Raw genomic sequence first — 23,066 nt, forward strand, 5'->3', positions numbered from 1 at the left:
CTCCCAATGGCTTTCTACGCCGTATCCGGAGGCGGGGGTGTGCGCCAGCGGTGTCTGAAAGGGTGCACCAAACGGGAACGATTCCACAGGAAAGTGAACCAAATTGGATTGAGATTATCAGCGAAATTCTGAAGAAACGGCGTTTTACGATACTCTGATAGCGCCGGTGTATCCGTCTTGCACTCTCAAACATCAGCAAACTGCTTCGACTGGCTCTGGTTTGCGTCATACTTTCTGCTTTATGCGCTAGTCCGTCCCCAACAGCAGCTTCCGCCGCCGCTGCTATCGTCCAACGTTGGAAAACAACCATCTTGTGATTTTCCTATCTGAAATTGATTGATGGATTTATCGCAAACCGGGTTCGGGTTGAAGTTGATTTTATTTGCTGTAAAACAACCGCACTCCTGCCCAGAGCCGACGGGCGCGTGTCCTTCGCTCGGGACGAATGGGATACCTTTATTTCGTGTAAGTTCTTTCGGGACCCTTCGGCGGTACTGCGGCGGTGTCATTGCATTCTATTTTAACACCTCACCTGGTGGTGAGATTGGCGGATGTGTGTGTGTGTGTACCAGTGTGCCCCCAGCCAGCGCCCGCTATCAACAGTGCAGTGATGGCGGGTTTTATGGGCACCAGCTGCGCTACTTCTTTGCGCCTTTTTTAATGGTCCAACGATCGAACGAACAAACGAACGACCGACCGACGGGTCTTATCGGGCGCACACACTCGCACATTTGCAACGCATTTGAATTGCTGCCCATTATCCTTGGCGGACCGCGGTGGCGTTCAACCATCCGGCGTCCGGCCTCGAACCGTTCAATTAAGGCACCATACTGTTTACATCGCGATGGTGAAAAATTCATTGCGTTAATTTGTTTTCTGTACCCGAAAGGACAATAATTGCATTGCAACACACTATGCATTGTGTGCACTCCGTATCGCATTCGCCAACCGAGTGACTTTTTGCCGATTTTTTCCCTTTTACTTGGGCTTGACCTTTGCGATGTGTGTGTGTGTGTGTATGTGTGTGTGTGTGTGGGGGGGGGGGATGGAAAACCCTTGCCATCCTGTGCTTGGTTTTTGATTTTCCTGTTTGCCACATTACCACACGCCACATTTGGTTGACCAGTTGATCGGTGTTCGGTTATTTTTCCGCTCTGCTTTGGTTTGTGTTTTTTCCGAGGTACACCAGGGCAACTTTATCCGTAACCGGTACCGATACTGTGGCGTGTAGCAGTGACTGAAGTTGGGCGAGAAGCCTGATTTATTTTTTTTTGCTTTCTCGCGGTGAATCGTTTGCGGTATCAATCTGGGATGGAGTGCTAGCGTCCCTCGTTGAAACATTGGGAAATAATTAGCATAGTATTTAAATTGACTCACCGTTGGGGGTAGGAGGTATGTTCGCGCAATCGGCTTTTGGGAACGCTAAAGCGAAGTGATACAATTAACAATCATATTATCAACTGATTTATGTTTCTGTAAAGTGAAGTGCGTGGTTGAGTGCGGAGTGTATTGAAACATCTACAGTACTTAGACTATGATATATTAAACAATAATTCACAAATCACTTTACGAAAGTAGTGATCACATGTCACTATATAGATGATTTGCAGTGATTTGCTATCTACTCGCTATTTATTCAGGGATTTTTTACTGAGATCAAATTGTACAAACAAGTGTTTCCAGTTGAGTCATGATGCTTTGGATTGTATTTCCTTTGTTTTATGTTATGTTTTTATTTCTTCCCAATGCAATGGTAACGGATTTGGGTTTGAATCGGTCTGTTAAAATAATAATAAATTGAAAAAACCTTATTTCGTACGTCATTGATTAGATGTGATGAAATGAAAAATATAATATGCTTACTAACATGAAGCTTCATTATTATTAACAGCTCAACAACTTTTATAAGTTTCTCATTTTAATCAGACCATTGCTTAAGATGCCATTTTTATTCAGCCATTGCTGACTAGAACACAATTTTTTTTAAAGAATCGTTTCAAAAGAAAGTTTCAAAACCACACATTGCTCGGCAACCCGGCACATGTGGGCAGGATATGACGATTTACGTACTTCGTTCCACACGCTCAGTCCACATATTCTTAGCAGTGCATTAGCATACGCATAAAGTGTCAGTGAAACCAATTATCCAAACGAAACCCAAAGCAAACCATCTCCACAGCTGCAAAAGGATCAACCGATCGTTCTGTATATCGGTACAGAAGGGGGTTTTTGTCATTTTTGGTTGGTGATTTATTTCCCGCTCACACAAACACCACACAAACTATGCCTGGAAAGGATCTTCCTTGCACACTGCTGTCTGCCAGCATGTTTTTTTCTTGCCGTCGTGTCTGTTTCGAACGAAACTCTAAATCGGCTATGCATGATCATATTTCCCAGCGTTTGCGCCCATCTGAAGGCTGGTACGGGATTTTAAGTTTCCAGACCCAAGCGATAAGGGTACTTGAGCGTCGTTACCCTTCGTACCGTACCTTTACGTTTTCTTTTCGTGCCTTCGTTCGCGTCTTGCAGCCACTTGAAGCACTGCACAAGTAATCTGGTTCGAGATTCTCTCTCTCGGAAAGGCGAAACGCTTGAGCGTGGTACAGTTCTGGGTTGTTGTTTCGGCGTGACACGATTTTCTTTTCATCTTGATGCCGGACCCTCTTACGCCCTGTTTGGTACGACGAGCAGGACGAGCGATAGTGCATGAAGAAATGGGCTAAACAGATGAAATTATTATTGCTGCCATGATCGAGGATCTCACCATAGCAACTTGAGATGAGAGTGAAGCATGCTGAATGAATGTTTTATTGCACCAACAATCACACCGGATGAACTGGGATTGTTGTTCGAGCACAATCGGCCATAGTAAAAACACTTGAAATGAGGTGTAAGCGAAAGCGTATTATACTACAATGAAGGTTCTGTTGAGATTTTAAATATTCTTCTCTGCGTTTGTCTTCGATGGGAATGGAAAAAATAAAAATAAAACATCGTATAGATCACCGTCTTTTTAGTGTGTACTCTAAATATTAATTCCATTGAAACGCAATTCGTTATAACGCTTCATACAAAACTTTACAAACAGCACTCTCAAACAGAGCACGCAATGATAAAAAACAATTTCGGAAAAGTGTGCTCATGTCACATTTATGATGTTTGCCCGAATGGACCCACCGGATTCCTGACGCCATATCGAGGGACAAAGGCAAACAATCGTGAGCCATACTACGAGTGCAAGTTCAACACCGATAGCACCTCGAGCAGTCATAACGGTCGCGATAATAAAAATGATAATAGTCATAACAATAATCATTAAACGAGACCGAGCAGAAATCTGCCTAATTGCACTTTAATATTTCTTATCCTGTTCCGGTGATTGTTCTTTCCACTCACAACCAACGTTGTCACCTTTTGCGCGCTGGATGGAACCATCTTGCACAGGATCCTGTCTTTTTCTGTGTGTTTCTCTATCTGTGTGTGTGCGTGCAGTGCAACCACCACCACTATCACCCCCGATAGTGTGTCGCGCATGGTGACCATGTGGTGGTAATGCGCCGGTGGAAATTGGGAATCTATCCAAATGGCACACGTGGCACACGAGAAGGTGACCCGTTATCGCTCCCTGACACACTTTGCTATGCCGTTTGGAATGTGCTATTCTTAAGGAGCTATTTCTGGCACGCTTTGCGACGACTTTGCTGACCCATTGCAACGCCTTTACATTTTGCCCCGCGCAAGAACGTTTCGCGTGCGTTTTCTGTTTGTCATCGAAACGATTTTTGCGAGGGCTTAGACGGCTGCAATCTCGTAAAGCATTCCATTGGTAGTCGGTATGGCATCATGAGTAGCAATATTGTGTTCATAAGTTATGGCGAGGTTTAATTAGCAATGAGTGAAAATTTCACTCACGAACTGAAAAGTGGAAATTTAACTTATTTTTTCGTAATTAGCAATATTGAATCAGAACATAGCATTCGATATATTGTGTTATGAATAAAATAAATCACTTATCAAGCGGTCGATTAAATGATGTGATTAAATATGGACAGTCGCTTTTCCACCGGTTCCACACCGGTGACCAATTTCAAACATAAAGCAAGACGAACAATTCTCTACCGGCGACCAAGCGAAGCCGGTGCAGTTTTTGAAAAACACAAACGTCATCTTATAAAATCCGATTTGCCAATTGAATGGCTGCCCGACTGCTCTCTATCGACGTGCAATCTAAGTTAAGGCAGTTGATTGGATTGAAAACTTGACTTTTCTCAACCCTAAAATACCTCTTCCACCATACGCACGCATCCCGCGTGCCATGTTTTGCTTTGTCTAGTGACATTTGAAAGTTGATCGCAAAGCTTCAAACTTGGACACTGAAATCATCGCTCCCGCCCACGTCCACGGCCACGACCGAGTGTCTTTATCTGGCGAATAACCAACCTTTATCTACTGTTTGCCAGCACGCTGCCTCCTTCCTTCCCCCACGGAACTGTTTTACCGGGGCGGAACCGATTTACCCATTCTACTTCTAAAAGCTTCAGTTTACCATTTTGAGCCATTTTCAGATTTTCGTTTGCTGCTATACCGGGTGACGACTTTGGCAATGCGGAACCGGAATGGAAGCCAAAACTTTTCCCAACGGTGCCAATCGATCATGAAAATAAACAACAAAAGCAACGGCACCCGCAGCGCCAGCAGCAGTATCTCTGAAAAGGGGACCGGGAAATGGCCAGCCCTGGCGGATTTAGAAATCTGCCAAATCGCACAAAAAGGCTGAAAATAAAACCAACAAATCCCAAAATGAACAACTCGCCCCCCCCCCTCCGCCAGAGCTAGCACCGTGTGGCTGCATTGAAGTTGTTGTTCTTTCCAAATCGATTTCCGTGTGCAGCGGGTGCCGGTCATTTCGGCCGATTCCCGCACAACTGTACTCCTCTGCCCGATGATCGCCGATGTTTTGTTGAAAGACAAACATAACGTAAACGGGAAAATCTGGACGAGCTCTATGTTTTTCTTTTCGTGTATGTGTGTGTGTGTCCCTCTCACTCTTTCTCTTGCATTATCGTCCGCTCCTGAATCAACCGCAACCGACTGATCGGTGGACCGTTTGACGTATAATAGAAATCAATGTACGGAATTTACCGCAAAGGAATGAATAAATGATTTATCTTGGGATTACGGCTAGCGCTCGCCGCCAGAAACACCTGCCATTCCGTGATAGTGCTCAGCCGGATCGCCATGTGTCGGTTTTGCTGGCCATCACCACTGCACTGCATGCACTCCATCGTTTATTTATCACAAGTCCGTGTAACTGTGGATGGTGCAGCAACAACAAAAAACAGATACGGCGGAGAAAAATTTAGGATAAAAGTTGGCTCAAGGAAAATCAATCTGTGTTACACAATATAGCACGTCAATCAATTTCATGTATTCACGAATATGCACCAGGGTTTTGGCATAACTTTTCGTTTTCCATCAAACCGACACTTGCTGGTGGTATGAAATTGGAGGAAAATCAATTATACTGCACGTTATTTAAATTACAAGCTGTAGTTTGATTAGTTTCGAGACCCACGCCAGAGCACTAACGATAGGTCGATTGATGCAAACGTTGAATAATGTTGCGAGCTTTTGTCACGTGTAATAAGTTCCTACGATTTTGACTATCGTATTTCTATTTTTTTTGTATTATTTTATTAACATATTTTTACTTTTTGTAACAAAAAAAGGAAAACAAATAAATTTGCTTTCAATTTTATTATGACTGAATTGATAAATTAAACTGGTAGCCAGGTGACCGTAAACTGAAGACTAATGGGAAACTCAATGAGCAACTGGAAGCATTTGAATATCAAATTAGATAAAATTTAAGCTCATTTTCTACACTCAAACTAGAAAAGTTTCAAAAGGTTGCTAATAAAACAAGTTTAACAGTTTTAATGCTTTTCCAGTTTTAGTATCAATGTTTTTTTTATTTAATCATACAAATATACATACAAAAAATACATCTTTTTGATCACATAAATCACATAAATACTACTTTATGTGATTTATATTTTAGTTTTATATAGTACATCTATCCATTTCAAACATAAAAAGGGCTGTGTTGTATTTTTGTTTGCTCAATTCAACTACAACCACCGTGATATGGTGGTTTTGTGTTGATATGCTACATGTTCCTTCTTTATTTCGCTACATATTTAACGACGGTGAAAAGCTGCTCGACATGCACCATAATGATACCGTTCGATTCGTACCTGTCCCGTTACTGGCACGACGGAGTTGACTCTGTCCCCTTTTCTCGTATTGTTTCAGATTTTTATCCAACCCTGCCCTGTCGCAGGATAACCATTTACGTACGGTTGTGCTATCCCAACCCAACATGGTGCACGAGATTGCGGAATCCGGAATCGATTCAAGACGAATGTTATAAATTCAAATAAAATCACACAAAACAGAATCCACCCACTTATCTCGGCCGGATGGGATTGCCCGCTCGAACACCGACTATCATCCGAGGATAGAAATCAGTCTTAGGACGGTATTATTGCTTTTATATCTGCGTATCTTTCTTGCAACAGCGAAGCGGAGATATATTTATGGTAATGCTCCGCACAATATTCACCAGTGTCGATTTTTCCCATTGTGTTTGAAGATGCTTGCTGTCCGTTTTCTCTGCTCTGTTTGCTTGCGCTGGAGCATCGAGACTCCAGGAGAAAACTCTACCGAAGATCGAAGTAGAAATCATAGTCCAAACTATTACCATAATATCGAAAGCGATACATGCATCGGGCGCTAGCAACGGATTGGCATTGTGCAAAAGCCAAGGTAAGCAAACAGCAACTTCTGTGCTGCGATAAAGTCCTACCGAAGGAAAAGGGCGTTGTGGCAAACGGCAATACCGAAGGAACCGCTTCGGCGGAGACCGCTCCACCTTTTCTATGTAGGAGTTTTTGTGCAAACCATAGCTCATAGTCATTTTCTTGTACGTTATCTGCGAGGTATACCGCTCTTCAAATCGTAAAGAGAAAATCTTACAGGTTAGCAGGAAAGGAATAAATAAGGTATGCTGCTGCGAACGGTTGTTACGGGTAAATGCGTGGCTTATGGGCAGAAGGATTCTTCACCTGTATCTGTAGGATATGATTTTATGCGCCATTTGAATGACTCATGCCGTCGCTTGAATAGAGACGAACTTCTTTGTCTGCAAAATTGTGTGAAAAGGATTATGTGTATCGTGTGTGAGTCCATGTAGCACCATCGTTTGGTAAACTAATTTCACCATTATCGAGTGAGCATTGTGACTGCTTGACTACGAGCACGGGAAAATGCTTTGGATAAGTATTTATTGATTCTCGTGCAAGTACGTGAAAACGCGAGAAAATTATTGATGGACTCAAGAAAACTTCAACCCTCAAAGAGACACATTTGCGCAATGACCATACCGCAAAAATACCCCTAATTCCTCTCCTTACAACGTACTGTGCATGGGAGAGTAGCGACGGTTTAGGGAACGATGGTGTTTGTTAATTTATGTTATTGACACATGTCAAGAGTGTCACGTACGCGCCCTGCATTTAGGGTGAACAATTGGCACTTTGCCTGTTTCAGCGGTGGCTGCACCACCATGAGGGTCTGCGCAACCTGAAACCATACGGAATCGGGAAATGTGCTCCGGTGTATTTACGGAGCGGCTTCGGAAGACTCTATATTGGTATTAAAAGTCTCGTGGGAAATTTTTCATATGCTGTATGCTGTCTTCTTGTTTTACGCACCGCACTGTACCAAGTGCCAATTCTCAGGAACAAGTGTTACAGCGTTTTTAGTCTAGAATTTACGTTACACTATCTTTGCGTGGTAAAAGAATAATACCATAATATAACAAAAGATTTACAAAAAACTCATAATCTTGGTTATCAAAATTAATACGGAAAACGGAGCCTTCAAAATGTAAATATATGAACTCTTTTATTTTTAGAAATAAACCATTGGAAGTATTTTCATCGTAAACGTGTTGCTTTATCAATGCTGCATAACATTTCGATGGCCGAAAAACCTAAAATTGTTTCTTTTCGGATGTTTCTGATGAATTTATCCAAAGATTCAAGCAAGGTTTTAGCGACCTTCTGCCGCCCCAAACGTAGAAGCCGATGCCGGTGTATTTGATTCTAACAAAAAGGCAAACAAAAACGAAGGGAACTGATTCTTCCGATAGCTTCAAGTTCAACCCCGGCCCCCTTCACTCACACCCACGCCCATCCTTATTTCGTCATGCACATATTTTGCACGAGTTTGAGAGGATTTCTGCATAATTTTTCCATCGGTCGAGCATAAAAAGGACAGCTTTATTCTTAAGCTGCGGTGGCCAATCGTTGAAAGGTATCCCATCCAACCTCCCCCTACCAAGCCCTCCCCTCCCCCTCCGACCACCCTCCCTCGAGGGAACCCGGGCACGATCAGGCAAAAGGATCACGGTTGTGATTCTGCTTCGATTCTTCGACGGGTAGCGGGCATTTATCTTACGAATGTGTCAGTGTTATCATTTTAACCTTTTTACCCAAAGTCCCAAATAAGATGCCCTATTCCTTCGACTGGAAGGACTGGGTGCTAGTGATGTTTTTTTTCTTTCCTTTTTTCATTCTAGACCAAATAACACCACAAAAGTATCGGCATGTTTGTAGAGGCTTCGACAAACAATTACACTTATCCCGGGACGGCTGAAATAGAAAAAAAGGTCTCTAGTATGCAGGAAGACCTTCAGCTTGGCTGGTCAAAGTGGGAAATCTTGGGAAATAGTTTTCCTTGGGTCATCATTCTTATGGTTTGCTTTCGATTCCACTGCCATTTTTTCGTTAATTTATTTGACTTTTCGATCGCCCTGAGCTCAGCAGATGGAGAATCGATACAACGAGTCATTGGATGGACTTTATTGGGACGTTAAAGTTGTTACTTTAAGGGACAAATGTTTCCATCGATAGGAACGTGGGCGTTTTCTGTATCATATTTAATAATGGTACTGTTGTTGAAGCTTTCCTTTTAGAATAGCTTACATAAAGCTAATTCTAATAAAACACATCATGAATGTTCTAAGTCCTGCAATTTGCTTTATAGCTCTTAAACTGGAATGTTCAACAATATGACCAAATATATTGGTATTGTTGATGTATCATACCTAGGACAATTACATGGAATGATAATCACGCTATAATAATTTTATGGGTTAATCGTTTCTTCGGAGTTGGAAGCAAGGACTTGGAAGCATGTGCTGACTAATACGTTTATACGTGTGCGTGAAGAAATGAAGCGATTTATTAGTCTAAAAGGCGCCAAACAATTACTGATTGAATGCCGATCGCCAGGGTTTCACAGTTTATCTCAAGTTCACGAGTTACTTTCTTCCGAATATGTCATAAACAATGCCAAGACAACGGCATGATGGTTGAAAACGTTGATGATTCCTGAATTCATCGGATGCAATGCTGAATCTGCGACATATTTCTCGAACACACTGTTCCACGCCCAAGACATGTTGTTTAACGAATTGTTTATATGTATAACCCTTGTGTACATCAGTAAGATTCAGCGATACCGACAGCATGTTCAATACAATAACCTTAAAAGAAAGCAGCGTTATTCTTAAATGCTTCATGACTCAAAATTATGTCTCTAGAAATAACAAGATTTTAAAGACCGTACTGCAAAAACAGCAATTTATGTTAGTTTACTTACTTACTTACTTACTTACTTACTCGTTACTTTCGTCTGCCAGCCCGTTATCCCGACCATAATGTCGGACGCCTCCACGCCATCTCGCCACCTCAGTTTGGGCCTACCATGCTGTCCATGTGGACGGCCCAAAAAATATTTACGGGCTGGTTTGTCCGTTTCCATGCGTACAACATAGCCAGCCCAACAGAGCCTGGCGAGCGTGATACGCTGCACGACAGTGAGGTCGCCGTACATCTCGTATAGCTCGTCGTTATATCGGCTCCTTCATCATTATCGGGGCCAAGTATCCTTCTGAGCATCTTCCTCTCGAACGCGACTAATCTAGGTTTCGCCAGATTTGGTTAGGGTCCATGGCTCAGAGGTCTATGTCAGTACCGGTAGTTTATAGGTGCTATATAGTCCCAGCTTCGTCCGTCACGATAGGTTTTTTGAGGTGAACTGATTTTTCAGGTTGTACACAGATCGGTTGGCAGCTAGCATCCTTGCGCCCAACTCAACTTCCATGCTATTGTCGTTGCTGACCTTTGCCGCGAGATAGTTGAATTCTGGTACGACTTCAAAAGTGCGTTCACCTATCTGTACGTCATGTCTACGTAGGTTTGGATCATTTATTGGTAGGGCCGCTGATGTTGCTCTGATGGTGGTGGTCTTTGTCTTGTTTATCTGCAATCCGAGATTCTCTGTCGCTTGCTTGATCCTTTGGTAGGCTTCTACTACATAGGAGAGCCGCAGACCAATGATGTCTATATAATATCAGCGTATGCCAGGATCTGGAATAACTTATAACTTCCCGTAGTCTCCATCCTCAAGTCGCGGATAGCCCTCTCTAGCGCCAAGTTGAATAAGGGACAGGCAAGCCCGTCCCTCTGGCGCAGCCCTTGGGGGGTAGCAAAAGGTCCTGAGAATTTTCCATCCACTTTCACCTGGCATGTGACGTCAGTCATAGTCATTATAACTAGCCTTATCAGTTTGGCCGGGATTCCAAAAGAGCTCATAGCGTCGTACAGTTTTACGCTGGCTGTGCTATCATATGCAGCTTTGAAATTAATGAAGAAATGATACGTGTCGTGCCTGTATTCGGCCATCTTCTCCAAGATCTGCCGCATAGTGAAGATCTGATCAGTGGTTGATTTTCCGTTTCGGAATCCTCTTTGATAGTTTCCAACTACCTGTTCGACGTGCGGAACAAGACGATCCTGAAGGATCAGGGAGAATATTTTATAGGCGGTATTCACCGCCGTAATACCCCTGTAGTTGTGGCAGTCAAAGCTGTCCCCTTCTTGTATATGAGGTACATGATGCCGAGATTCCAATCACAAAGCATCGATTCGCTATTCCACACCTCAGTAACAATTTTATGAATCTCGTTTTCTAGTTGTGCTCGTTGTTTTATGTTAGTTTAGCTAGGTCTGTATTAGAATATGTGTGTATTATGAGGTCGTGGTATAGTCATCAACTCGAACGATTCAATAACATGCCCGTCACGGGTTCAAGCCTACTATGGACCGTCCCCCCGAAGACGGATTGACCATACAACAGCGCGGAAATGATTAAGTCTCGAAAGCCTGTATACGCCGGCATGTCCGCGTAAGACGTTACACCAAATAGAAGACTATTGTGAGGTATCTTTAAATAGAAACATTGAAATAGAATATAGGATAGAACGATCGAATTGAATAGAAACCTTTACACATAAGCTTTCTCGTTCCGTTCTTCGGGTGTTTGTTACCTTGGAACGATCGTTCTCGGTTGCTGCGCTATAGATCGCACTGTTAGCTTAAGTTAAGCAATCGTAAAAAAGCCACAGTCTCAGTTTGTTGCAGGAGTTTATAATATAGAGAATCATTGGTAACACAGGTAGGCCTTAGATCTTCTCATAGCATATTTTTCTTCTTCTTTGGCCCAAAAATCGCTGTCGGTCAAGTTGACACCTGTATCACTGGGAACAATCTGTATCACTGCTAGGGATCCGTTGCTATTGATGTCCAAGAATTTTAATTTATTTTCAAATTTTATAGACCTATCCTTTAGTATACCAAAATGTTCTAGCGTCATACGAGATTGCATTACGTCTAATTTTAGGAACACATAGTTTATAAGACATTAGTTTTAATTGTATATGTAGGCCATGCAGGCTCGATACTTTAATAATAAATAAATAAATAACAACCGGCCTCGGTTCTAACTGACAATTTTTAAATCGTATGTTAGATTTTATTACCTATTTTATCTGGCTCTTTAACAAGTTTAATGCGTATTTTATTTATACAACTAAAATGCTGCAAAAAATAAATAAGCAAATAAATGAACTTATGGTTCTTCTCAGAATGTTCGCGCAAAGTATTTCAATGCTGTCTTATACGGTTTTACAATCCAGCCTATAGTAAAATCCAATGCTGGCAGCTAAATTGTAGTTGAAGAAGTGGCTACCTAATAAATAATTTTCTTCTTTTAATCACTATCCTTGACTACCGATGGTTATGACTCATAATGGCATTTATCTGTCTGTTGCCGATTAAGTTCCTGCTTGTAACCGTTCGCGTCATCATACTTTTATGCACGGTTTAACCGGTAATGGTTTTATCGAACGTTGATTTATCCATAGAACTCGCCACTTTTTATCGCGAGACTGTCAGCAACTTTTATATGTTATCCTTCATAAGACGTCAAACAACTTCAAAGTTCAAGCAATACAGGACGAAAACAATTCCATGTAGAACATAATCAAAAACTCTTATTCACATTCACACCGTTCGTATTTACTACAATGCTTCGCGTTGTGTATTCACTGATAAACATTAACAGCTTTTTTTAACAACCAACCTTCCAGCAAAAGTTCAAAGCGTTTCATTCGCGAATATTGCTGGTCGTGTTTTTTACCAGCTTTTCCGTTCACGACTTCCGCACCTTCTGGAACTGCGCATCCATTCTGGGTTCCCTTTAAGGGAGCTTTCAAATCGAGCAAACTAAGCTAAACTTTCTAGAGCGAATCACTCGCATTGGCAGTGGGAAAGGAACAGAGTTAGAGGACAGACTGCAAAAAGCAAGAAAAGTTAGCTAAGCAATAAAACTCCAGCCGGCCCCACACGGGCCCACTGTTTGTGTTTCACTGTTTTGCTATCAGCCCCACTCCGTACCGAAGGCTGGAAGCTTGAGTGCGAGTAAAAATATGGCCCGTAAAAATTAAGTCAAACCTAAGTAAAATAAACTTTAGCTCCAGAAAGTGCTATTTCATCGAGCTCCTACTCTCCCCTGAGGTTTCTCGTCGAGTGAAATGCTAAACATGATTTTTGGTTCACAACGACAAACTGCACCATTCAACGAGTAACGGGCAGAGGCAGGAAAGGGAAAAGATTCTATTCTACCAGTAGTGACCATTCAGCGGCGCAGAAGCGTCTCTCTGTCCACTGCATTCCAAGAATCTCGAAGAACCGCGCACAAGCCTCGGAACGGTGTTAACGCAACTTTCTGCACGTGATTGCTTCACACAATTCTTCTGCCTTCTGTTTGGCTTTTAGCGCTTTTGATTAGCGTAATTTATGAGACTTTGATAAGAGAGTTTATTGCTGGTCGATTAGTCAATTATGCTAATGTAACACTCGGTTTGCACGGGAATTCAACAGCAACAGGAAAAAAAATATCGGTCCGTACCTGTGCGACGCACAATGCCGTCGCCCCTAAATGTACTTCAAAATTTGTGCCTTTATTAGAGTTTCGTTTCAACTGCTACCTGTGCCTGCGGCGACCGGCAAATGGACGAGCGGTGGCAGCCCAAAGTGACATTTAGGACCTACTTAATGCCGAGATTTGCGTACAGCAACATTATACTAATATTTGTCGATGAACACACTAGCTGAAGTGCTGCTGCTGCTGCTTGGAACGGAGCTAAAAACACCGAACAAGCATAAATAGCCGACCCAAATTGCTACAAGTGGTCGACATTCATCCATTTCCAGCGATCCGTGCCGAGCAGTAAGTCAGTCGGGGTCAAATCACACCGTGCTCGTAATATCCGCACTACCGGCGCTTACGGAAAGGTGTTCCACTGCGGATAATAACGATTATTTCTCGATGCCATGGTGTCACTTTTCACCCGGTCATTCGAGCCTCCCTCCCAAATGAACGGCCGTTTCGTTCAGTTTCAATGACTGTAAACGGAAGCTTAATTACCGTAGTATCCATCGGTGAGATGTCCTATTAATTTTAATTACTTTTATCCATCACTCGGCATCACACCGGGGGTTGGCATAAGGTTTTATTTACCGGTTACGCACATTCAATCTCATTTAAATTGCCCGACCCAGCACGCTCTGGCTTAGCGACACCGTAGCAAAGCTGCACTGATGATCATGAAGGATTTATTCAGCCCTCCAGTCGGTCGGTTGCGCTCCAACGCATATACTGAGAAAATCCCACCATCCTATCGAGGGACTGAAAAAGTGAACAAAAAAGTTGGATTTATAATGCAAACCGAATGCGCTCAACCGTTTGCCATGAGTTTGTTATAACAATTAGTGACTGGTGCAAATTAACTGATAGTTCTTTTGCGAAACAAATGTCATCGATGGATAGAAAAAGATAAAGAAACAAAAAAGTCACGTAATGAGAGCCTATGATAATGTTTGAAGGATCAATTTCACTACTTCTACGTTCTACATCTCATTCTACTGATTACCGTCATATGGCATGTTTTATTACATATGACTTTTTTTTCTGTATAGTGGTAATTTTTAATTGTTTGCATCCTTTTCATGTATTGCAACCAAATACTGTGACACATACACTGTGTTTTTCAATAAAATAAAAATTGTTTAAACTTAAGGTTGTTGTTATAAAATCATTACTTTATCGTTATAGTACATTTATTTTCTTTTACGACTCGTACGACTTAACAACATGCCCGTCATGGGTTCAAGCCGCAAATAAATCGTGCTGCCATATATAGGACTTACTATCCTGCTATGAGGGTGTGGTGGTAGTGGTAGAAGAGAAGAAGAAGAATTTACTTTTAACGTACTCAATTACGTGCTCTCAATTAGTGTTCTCGTTTGGCATTGCATCTTTCTACTTTTCTATCGTTGTCTGTTATGTTCACTGTTATCAATTGTAAATAAAAGTATGCACATAAATTTATTAACAAAATTACTAAAAAATGGTTGGTTTTTCATATCTTAAGTGGATTCACATGATTTCATCTTTTAGTTTCTTCTTCATACCTCGTTCGGTTTCAACTTCATGCGTCGTATGGGCCGCTTTGTACATTCTTAGTTTGCTTCACGCTGATGCTGATGTTACACTTTTTCTATGTGTTTGCATGTTAACAACATTATACAACGTTCGCAAGTTGTTTTTCAACAACAGAACTGTCAAAAATATATCATTAAATATATACAAAGGTTTACGAAAGTTATTACAGCTTTTAACTACAATACCTACTCGTAGAATAAGTGAATATTCGCATTAAATGTTTCATTTTTTCAAGTTATTTTAGTTCTGTTATTTGTTTTTGTTATTATGTTATTTTTTTTACATTTTTTATTTTAAAATTTTCTATGCTCGATTCCTGTTCATTTGCGCTTTTTTGCCGACAAGTAAATAATAGATTAGATGTACGGTTTCTTCGCAGCAATACAGTTTTAACAAAGCTTCACCTAACACCTCCAGCAGGAATTGCATTAAAGTATCAATATATCCTCTGTTTATGTTTTCGTTTGACATATAAGTATGAAGTGCTTCAGGTTAGATTACATTGGTTAGTGCTTCATTCATGCTTCTTGAATCGACCGCCTACAGTACGATGTACAGCTTCTGTTCGCTATTCGTGATGCTTCTGATATATCGTTAGCTTTCGATCATCGCCCCGTGAGTGTGGGGTATTGTTTATTTTTTATCAGGATAATAGCCCCCGCTCTCTCATCCCGCGACGACTGCGATCGTGGAGTGTTGAAACACAAACTACGCTCGTAATAACAGAGAGCAGTCACAAAAATAACATCATTACACCATCAAAACCAGCATCACAAGACAATTCCATTTCGCAGCGATGGCTCAAGAAGAATAGCCGATGCGCCTCCAGGCCAAAGCTCCATTTGCTGATGCAATGTTTGATGTTTATCGTTCAAGCAAAGCCCATTATTATCGTTCCTTTGCGAGCAATGCATCCAGCAGCACTGGGGCAATACAGTGTGATACGGCATTTTTGGCCGTGTGAATCAGGAGTCAAAAAGACGTTTTGCTCAATTTATGTTTCTAATTTAAGAGAGAGCGAGAGAGAGGAAAACAGAGGGGCGAAAGAGAAAATCTGCGTGTTGGATGAATTCCAGTTAAGATTTGTATAGAACATGATTAAATTGGAGCACGTGTGATACGTAATTCCATTGAATTTTTTGACAGCTTTGGGGTGGTTTAAAAACAAAAACGCATATAATACTAACCGTGCAGATGAACATGAAAGCGTTGATTTGTTTGGAAGTCTAAGGAGCATCTGCTATCAAACCCAGTTGTATGATTTCTTCGAATAAATGCTGCTGTTGCTGTTTTCAAGAAAAATGTAAAAAGTTTGTTAATTAGTTTTACATTTAAGAAAAACTCAATTCTATTTCATTTATAAAATTTACGACACGAAAAGCAATTAGATTTTATTTATTTATTATTCAGAAAGAACAACTTCGGTCGTATTGCTTAATAAAAGCAATTAGAATATGATTCATAAAAAACTCTTCGTCAACAATAGAAAATAAAAAGATGTTGTAAGGTACTTTTTCGGTTAATATTATTTTGTCCAATGGCAATTTTGGCAACGCACAAAAACCTTTCCTAGTTATGATCGTGTTTGCTGCCAAGAGTAGAACGTTCAAGGCATCATACGCATAGAAAGCCGAGGAATGTCATTAAGCGCATATTGATTGCATGCTCACCGAAGGTAAACAGGCTCACACCAAAAATCGATTGTTGCTCCCAACGGTCCGACCATTCACACCAACATAAAGGCATTGTGCGATGGCTATGCAATTTTCATCGCCCCGTTTCGATACAATCCTTCCAGCGAAAGAACCAACCGTTTTGCAGCGTGCGTTCTAACAAAGAACCAAACGATGGCAACGATCAACTAGAAACAGTGTCGCGTTTTTGGTCATTTGATCGGCCATTTGGGGTGGCCAGTGGTGGCCAATTTGATTTAGATGCAAAATGTTGCCGTGCCTCTGTGGTGCTTTACGTCGGTTGTGCATGTAAATTATCAACAACCTGTCCAGTTTGTGGCCCGTTAATTGTCCTCCGTAATTGCACGCAAGTGTTGCATTTGGCGTCACTTAAAATTAATTACACAAATTAGACTACCGACACACCATCGGAATGGATTTTGAGTGGCGAGCGTTCAGTTGCTCACCAAACATAACAAAAACAAAAGAAAACTAACCGTTCAACAAGTTTGCTCTTCGTACCAGTACAATATGTAATCTTTGTTTGGGCTGAAAATGAACATTTCATACTTTGCGGCACTATGCAGCTATATAGCACGTTCAAACGCGTGCTGCAAGTCAACAGGATTGAAATGCAGAATCTATAAACGAACCTCCCGTTTGGGTGAAATTGCTTTTCCGCAATCTATTACTAACAACTTCCCCGGCCGATCATCATCATAAGCTTTCGGTTGTTATGTTCCTGCACTGTTCATGATTTTTTCATACCATGCCTATCGTGTGTGTGTGTTTGTGTATTGAACGTGTGAACTGTTTCCGTTCCGTCTACATGGCACGAAGGCGAGTTTATTATGTATCATCGTCCAAAATTAATTGGGTGAAAAATGCTCCACTCTCTTAGCCAACGCGGCTGAACATAGCATCGTAGGTACTGACGCTTACACCAAACAATCACTAGATTGCCAAACTCGTTATAACTACATTTTGTGTTGCGCAAGCTTGATGAGAATTTTGAGCGTCGATTATACACACTGCAGGCAAGCACTTGGGCTCATGGATATGGTATATATTATTAAATTTAATTACAACTTTCAGCAATGGTCGTTGTAGTACATTTTGAGAAAACTTTCATGTGTGACATGATGTAAAAGATGAAGAATAGTGTCTCAAACCATAGCTGTGTGTCATTGTGTGCTTAAAAAATATGTTTTGAACACGACATCGAACATGAAAAATGTATGGAATTTGAATGATTCAATTCGACAAACATCGCCCTCATGTCTAATGGACACTTGGACTATGGACACCTGCCCAGCAGCACATTTTAGAAAGAATAAAAACAATACAAAGAAGAATTTTACGCGTTATTCTATCGTATACCCTGGTTCCACGAGATTCCTTATTTCCCATACCGCACTGGGTGCCTCCTTGGGGCGGTCCCGTGGTACAGTCGTCAACTCGAACGACTCAACAACATGCCCGTCATGGGTTCATGGGTTCAATCCTAGAATGGACCGTCCCACCGTAGCAAGGATTGACTATCTGGCTGCATGGTAATGAATTAAGTCTCGAAAGCCTGTATAGGCCGACATGTTCGGCGTAAGACGTTACGCCAAATAGAAGATGAAGAACTAAGTGCCTCCTTTATGGACTGCAGCCTCTCCAGTATTTACCAATGACAGCACTATGTATAATGACACAATAATAATAATTATAGTAATATCTTTAAGTCAATTTCGAATTGAATTTATATCTAAAGAGTTTTTTCTCCCGCTTTCAATTATGATTTATACATATTCCTCTATAAACTGCACTGTAGATTTTAGTGTTAGTAACTACAACCTCAAATCACGCTTGCGAAACGCACAAAATAAATGAACGAGGTTTGAATCAACTACCCGTCTGTTGTTAGCTCGTGTCAGTTGACGACAATTCTACGGCTATACCCTTTATTTTGGGTTTATAAACATACACTACGCAATTAAGCAATATTAACATCAACAACTAGGCACCTCCATCACGATACTCTCACTGAGCTACCTTGGTTGATTAATCTGGATGATAGCGTTTTTCACTCCCAACACTACTTCAAAGTTCATAAAAGGGCTGTACCTGATTGCAACCACCTAGCTTATTCAATCATCATGATTATCTTACTCTAACTTATAAATTGCAAAAGCTACAACATTTTAAGGGACGCCTTTAACACTTGCAATTGCATACTTTTAGGCGAAAAGCTTACAAGCTATGCAGTGACATTTCAATTCATTTCATTCTAAAGTTCATCGTACCAACTTATTTTGGAAACGATATATCCTAACTAAGATTCTAAAAAATCAGGAACAAATACGGAAATAGAACTGATATGTCAGAAATACAATACAAGCAAAGAGAACGTCCCTTGATTGGAAGAATGTTTACGACATAAGAAATTACTTTCAATATTATTGAAAGAGACGAATGAAGTCAATCCTACGAACTAGTGATCAAATGTTAAAAAATACACAAGGGGTGGGGGGGTATTACTACATTAAAAATTACAACGGCTTCTAGGAATTAATAAAGGCGACGACAGAATCGAATCAACATATGTTTAAGCATAGAACCGGGAAGCGTAAGAACATTTATACAGTCGCATGAAAAGGCGAAAGATGTAAATTTCATTATAAAATTTAATAGAATTAATCATGAAGTTTGAATGTTTTTCTTTGTAAATGTTGATCCTGATAAAAAATATGTAGATTGTTCGGTTTAAATTTTGGGAGATATTCACTATATAGTATGTTATCAAAACTAAATAAATTATATACAGTTAAATAAACAAAAATCCTAAATCTTTCCTAAACAGTATGAATGAAGTGCGCACTAGATACATTCATTTATAAAGATTGCCAACCGTGTATGATCAAACTAATACATCAAACACCAATCATTGCTTCCATAAACCTCCAACATGAATTGTGCCCAAAATGTCTTCATTTGGCATGTTTATTATTAAACCTTCCACATGCATCCTATGTTCGCACAAATCATTGCCCCCATTTTCACGTGATTGTCGATACAAACGCTGTGCCACTGTTGTCGTTAATCACATACGCACTAATTATAATGACTGCCGTTTGTTTATTTTTCAATTCATGCTAATCTAAATTACTAAACTGGAGCATTTCGCGTTGCCTTCCCTCTTGTCGCCTCTATCCACCTTTCGCCCTCCTCCGAACGATAACCTAACGAACGCACTTTGTCCGTTTCGGCAGTCTCATACGATTTGGTGTCGGTTTTGTACGTTAGTGTGTGTGTGTATGTGTGTATGTGTGTTTTTGAAAATGATGTGTTGAAATCGGCCCCACATACCAAACCCCCTATCGATGCGGGCTAGTACCCTGTTTAGTATTTTGTAGTGTGAAGAAGGAAATTGTGGTTCCATTTTCTACCACCAGCCTCTATCTAGCTGTGGGAGCTAGTTCTATGATAAAAGGGACAAGCGGGGTTTGAAAATTAATAATTAATTCATATTTCGACAAACTATTTGACGTTGCGGTGGTTGGCCTGCACCCACTGATGAAACGTATTATTGTCGTGCGGTGTTCATTTTTGAATCGGTTGCCATTTTGCTAGCGAACATGGCTTGTCGCAATGGGACATAACACAGCAAAACCTGCACTTACACAAGCGTGCAGTTTGGAATGTTTAGCAATGCAAAACATGTTACCACGAAACTTTGGCACTACCCATTACTAGACTGGGTAACGGGGTTGGGGTAGATTTTACACCTTAATGTTATGATTACCTTTTCGATCGTTTACCGATCGATGGGCGATGGCACCGCACAGTCTTTATGCGGTTTGGATGTAACAAAAGTCTAATGGGTGGAATTATATTATTCATTTGAAACCATTCCATCGCGGGTACAATCATAAACAAACTAGCGCAGAGCTTCGTCATAAATCACATTTGTGTTTGTGGCTCTTGTTTTGGTGCTCCGTTTAACAAATTTCATCCATCTGTCTAATGCTGGTAAAAGTTGAAATGGCGAAATTTGATTTTACTGCGGTCATAGCAAACTTTTGCATTACTCGCCAAATATGAACGATGCGACCTGTGTCATTCAGCACGGAAGCTTTTTTTATTGCTTAACATTCTTATCACCGCAATCACGTAACATACGACAATGTCCTATAAAAATCTACCAGCCCGGTAAGGACAGAAGCACACAAAAAATCATTAAAGAAAATGCAATTAACTTCATTTTTCTGTGTTTTGCTTCATTTTCCACCCCATTTTCGAATCGCATCGGGGCACGGTGGTACAGCAGCAGCAGCAGCAGCAGCACGATTCTCATTCGTTTAGTCCGGTGAAAAAAAAAATAAAATAATACTGCTGCATGGCCACGTGAAACGTGAAGCTCATCGAGCAATCATTCTTTATTTGGCTGTTTATTGACTAACGGGAGTATCCCGAACTTTTTTTACCACCTCCCCCCGTGACACGAGTCCTAGTTGGGGTCAACGTAAAGTGATAGAGTTTGTCGGCGTGTGGCTTGGGTTCCGTTTTCTCCACTACACTCCACACCGCATGCCTTCCGTTAACCTTGTAACGATGCAATAAAGATTATTTCTACTGATTGTATAATTTTTAAATAAGTTTTAATGATCCCTCAGTGTACGGCCCTGTGGGTGGGTGCAACGCAGAGGAAATGTGCGATGAACTAGGTAGCGAGCGGGAGGATAGAGAGGACACGGTACACGGCGCTACAGTACACTGTAGCTGCTTGCTGCAAGAAGCTAGGAGGCAAAATAAATACCTTCGGTCTCGTAGACGAGTAATGTGCTGTGAAATACGTTTCATGCTCGTTAACGAAGTTTAATGTCTATTGCATGATATTTCATTTGTTTTTTCTTCGAGGCCTCTTTTTTCGGGACAATGTCATACGGCAAACCGTTTGGATAATTTTGAAAGCTTTACCCATCTAACAACACGTTTGAGCTCTGGTCTGGCTTGATCGTTATGTTACTCATTCAATTATAATTTATTTTGCATACAAAAAAAAATCACTCTGTTAATATCGACGGGAAAAATAAGAGGAAAATACTTCCGTTATTTTTCATAACAAATACTTCTCACGTTTCTTTGCGAAGGACATCTCGGTGATTAATCCTTCCTCGCAAAAAAACACATGCTAGAGAAATAAAAAATGTGCCAAACCAATTAATACACAATTTAAAAACAAAGCCATACCGCACCCTTAGAACGCGTAAAACACACACTCAACGAAAAGATAAGATGAATGGAAGACGGTGTTACAATGCATCGAATGTGCTTCACTCGCGGATAAGATTTCTTTTGCAGTTCAAAGTAACTCTCTCGAACTCCCCCCGTTTTTAGCTTCTGTATTTGCAGCTTGAGAATAATTTTTTCTTCTCGTTATTCCAAAATCGTATACCCCCCCCCCCCCTCCCCCCTGCACACAAAACAAATCATTTCACGCTGTCCTTTTCCTGCAGTCTGCAGAGCCTTTGCCTAACGGCGAAACAACAGGAAAACTCATAATTCGTCCTGTTGCTTCACCTCGGCTTCGTTATTGTAAATATCGATGTCAACAGGACTATAAAAGAATCGTTTACAACGTAAAGGGATACGGATTGTGAAAAAAACACATTTTGTCGTCAATCGTCGTCGTTGTCGTCGCCGTTGCTGCTGCTGTTGTTGCGCCTCGGCGGCGTCTTTGGCGGCGAGTCAGCGAGAAGGATTCGCATCTAGCATCGGCATACGGAACGGAAGGACGAAGGTGTACACGTAAACACAAAAGAAAGACGTTAGGAAATAAAATACAAATTATTATTATCCTGAAAATTTCCTGTCTGACGTACAAACAGACCCGACAATCGAGTGGGGAGAGTTTTTTTACGGCGCTACAAAACGCAAAAGCAGTGCAACAAAGGGGCTCCAGGAAAATGGTAACAACGCGTTTCAAAGGTGTTGGTAAACGGTTATTTGCCATATGTCGCAATGCCGGTGGAATTCGAACCACTCGACGAGTTACGTATTCCAGCCGTTTGCTTTGTTCGGCAAGTCGCCCGAAAATCGCTCGACTCTAGGCAAAAGGCGCGTATCGTACCAACCAATTGATGTCTATATAGCACATTCAATTACCATACATTGTGCGTTTGCAAAGGTGTACGCTGTGTTAGCAAAGAAAGCGAAGACGGCGAAGAAAGCAACTGCACCCTCAAACATACGCATTGCTTGATTCTACGAAAAACATACGATAGGTAGGAGCACGATCCACGAATTCAATCAGTCACCCAAGAAAACCCTCCGATACGGGTAAGCAGGCCTGGAGTCTGCCATCATCTACATTACCAGTTTATTATGGCTGTTTTGCTTCCTCATAATAATTTTGATAAATATTTTACC

The sequence above is a fragment of the Anopheles gambiae genome, chromosome 3 (genome assembly GCF_943734735.2).
Source record: "Anopheles gambiae chromosome 3, idAnoGambNW_F1_1, whole genome shotgun sequence".
Classification (NCBI taxonomy): Eukaryota; Metazoa; Arthropoda; class Insecta; order Diptera; family Culicidae; genus Anopheles; species Anopheles gambiae.